This window comes from Myotis nattereri, assembly GCF_964212035.1.
Source record: "Myotis nattereri genome assembly, chromosome: 6".
Classification (NCBI taxonomy): domain Eukaryota; kingdom Metazoa; phylum Chordata; class Mammalia; order Chiroptera; family Vespertilionidae; genus Myotis; species Myotis nattereri.
The window spans coordinates 4,071,154-4,074,371 of NC_138081.1; the positions used below are offsets into that span (position 1 = coordinate 4,071,154).

At 41.3% G+C, this 3,218-nt stretch overlaps 1 pseudogene across 1 annotated transcript; it reads right to left on the reverse strand.

Annotated features, from left to right (window-relative positions):
* Positions 1-1,987: 1,987 nt before the first annotated feature.
* LOC308521410 (tetratricopeptide repeat protein 1-like) lies at positions 1,988-2,864 on the reverse strand (annotated as a pseudogene). Its single transcript has one exon. The product of its transcript is annotated as a tetratricopeptide repeat protein 1-like (transcript).
* Between the last annotated feature and the right edge of the window lie 354 nt (positions 2,865-3,218).

Here is a 3,218-nt window from a genome sequence, read left to right on the forward strand (position 1 = left end):
AGGCAAACAGTTAGGGGCATTAGGCAGGCAGGCAGAGTAGTTAGGGGTGATCAGGCAGGCAGGCAGAAGCGGTTAGTGGTGATCAGGCAGGCAGGCACGTGAGTTATTAGGGACGATGAAGCAGGCAGGCAGAGTGGTTAGGGGTTATCAGGCAGGCAGGCAGGTGAGTGGTTAGGATCCAGTGGTCCTGGATTGTGAGAGGGATGTCCAACTGCCAGTTTAGCAGGATTGGGCCTAAACCAGCAATTGGACATCCCCTGAGGGATCCCGGATTACGAGAGGGTGCAGGCCGGGCTGAGGGACCACCTTCCATGCATGAATTTCATGCACTAGACCTCTAGTATTGAATAAGAATGGTGAAAGCAGACATCCTTGTCTTGCTCTTGTTCTTAAGGGAAACACTTTTAGTATTTGCCCACTGAATCTGGTGCTGGCTGTGGATATGTCATATATGGCCTTTATTACATTGAGGTATGTTCTCTCTATTACTACTTTGCTAAGAGTTTTTAATCATAAATGGGTGCTGGATTTTATCAAGTGCTTTTTCTGCATCTAATGATATGTGCATGTGATTTTTATCCTTCATTTTGTTTATGTGGATATCACATTTATTGATTTGAGAATATTGTACCAACCTTGCATCCCTGATATAAATCCCACTTGATCATGGAGTATGATCTTTTCAATGCATTGCTGAATTGGTTTGTTAATATTTTATTGAGGATTTCAGCATCTATGTTCATCAGGGATATTGCATATAATTTTATTTCTTTGTTTTGTCTTTATCTGGTCTTGGAATTAGGATAATGCTGGCCTCATAAAAAGAGCTTGTGAGTCTTCCCTCTTCTTGAATTTTGGAATAGTTTGAGAAGGATAGGTATTTGTTCTTTGATTGCCTAGTAAAATTCAACTGTGAGGCCATGTGGTTGAGGACTTTTATTTGTTGGTAGTTTTTTAAAATTACTGCTTCAATTTCAATTATAATCTGTCTATTTCAGTGGTTCTCAACCTGTGGGTCGCGGCCCCTTTGGGCCCTTTCACAGGGGTCGCCTAAGAACATCGGAAAACACATATATAATTACATATTGTTTTTGTGATTAATCACTATGCTTTAATTATGTGCAATTTATAACAATGAAAATACATCCTGCATATCAGATATTTACATTACGATTTATAACAGTAGCAAAATTACAGTTATGAAGTAGCAACGAAAATAATTTTCTGGTTGTGGGTCACCACAACATGAGGAGCTGTATTAAAGGTTTGCGGCATTAGGAAGGTTGAGAACCACTGGTCTATTCAGATTTTTTTAATCTTCCAGATTCAGTTTTAGAAAATTGCGTATTTCTAGGAATTTATCTATTTCATCCTGATTGTCTAATTTGTTAGCATATAGTTGTTCATAATATTTTCTTACAATCCATTGTATTACTTTGGTGTCAGCTGTTACCCTCTTTTCTTTCTTTCTTTCTTTCTTTCTTTCTTTCTTTCTTTCTTTCTTTCTTTCTTTCTTTCTTTTTTTTTTTGTCACAGAAAGCATTTATTACCACAGAGGAATATGCCCGGCAGCCGGGAGAGTGTGTGTGATTGGGAGAGGGGGCAGTAGGCAGGACCCCCCTCAGTCATGTTTGGGCAGTCTCTGACCAGCAGGTTTGCTGGGTCCAGGAGAGCTGGCGTCTGGGCTTGTATGTTTGTATGGTTCAGGAGGTCAGCCTTAACAGGCTCCTCCTGGACAAAACAAAGGACAGCCAGAACCAGAAACAAGAGCTGCACCGACACCACCTTAAAATGGAAATCAAATTACATCAGGACGTACATTTCACCCTGATCACAAACACAAGGACGGATGCATTAGGCTCTACTGGATGGCCTATCTTTGAGATAAGATGCTTATAGAACTTAAACATTGTCAGGGCCTTTCCCCTTGCTACCAACTAGCAGCACACAATTTACGAGCCAGCTTTAAAAGTTATTGTTATCTCTGTTATCTGTTATTATTTGGGTTTTGAACAAAATTGATGGAGTAGGAGCCAGTAGAGGAATCCTGTTTGATCTGGAAATTTTCTGTAGAGAGTCCAAAAGGTCGGAGAACCAAGTTCCCAAGATCTTTTAGTTTACCCAACATCTCTTCCTTCAGTCTTTCATTTCATTCATCAATTTGCTTAGGTAATCTCATACAAGCTTCCCTGGCTTGGTGCACTGATGGGTCTTTTTCTAGAATGGAACTGTAGTCTTCCAGGGCTTCGTTGAGCTTGTCAGTGCTCTCGTACAGCTCCGCTCCTCAGCAGGGCCCTATAACTGGGGTTTAGCTGACTGGCTTTGCTGCAGTCACTGATGGCCATCTCTTTCTTGTCCTGTTTCATCCTTGCAGCAGCTCTATTTGAAAACAGATTAGACCTGTCTTTCTGGAAGCAGAATGGGACCATTTGAAGGGCGTGGCTGCAAGAACGTTCAGCTTCTATGTAATCCCCTTTCTTAAATTGCTCATTTCCCTCCTCCTTCAGTCTAGTGCTCTCTTCTCTTCTTTTCTGTTTCTCTTCATCTGGCATGTTTTTTTCCAGTTCTATTAGGTATCCTTCATTGAGTTCAGAGGAATTCACATCATCATCAGGTTTGTTCTCAACCTTGTCCACTCCTGGTTCCTCCTTCTCAAATGAGGCACTGCAGTCATGAAAGTGCTCCTCTTCTCACTGGTTCTCCTGGGGGTGGGCCTCAACATCCTGGAGCAGCTTGCTCTGGGGCTGGTGATCTTTGGGATTAGAAACTGAAGGACTAGCACATTCTGCTTTCTGGGGATCTGTAACTTGCAAAACACTGAACAGGTCCTCTGGAACCCTACAGTTTTCTGACTTCTCCCTCATGCTGAATCAGTGAGGGAGGTGAAGCTGGTTCGCTTCACAGTTCCTCTCTTCACCTTCCTAGCCTCCCTCTTTCATGTCTGCTTTTATTTATTTGGGCCCTCTCTCCGTTTTTCTTGGTGAGGCTGGTTAAAGGTTTGTCAAACTTGTTTATCCTTTCAAAGAACCAGCTCTTGGTTTCATTGACCTTTTGTATTTTTAAAGTCTATTTCATGTATTTCTGCTCTGCTCTTTATTATTTCCTTACTTCTACTTACTCTGGGCTTTGATTGTTATTCTTTTTCTAGTTTCTCTAAGTGTAAAGTTAGATTATTTATTTGAGATTTTTCTTGTTTCTTGAAGTAATGCTATGACTTT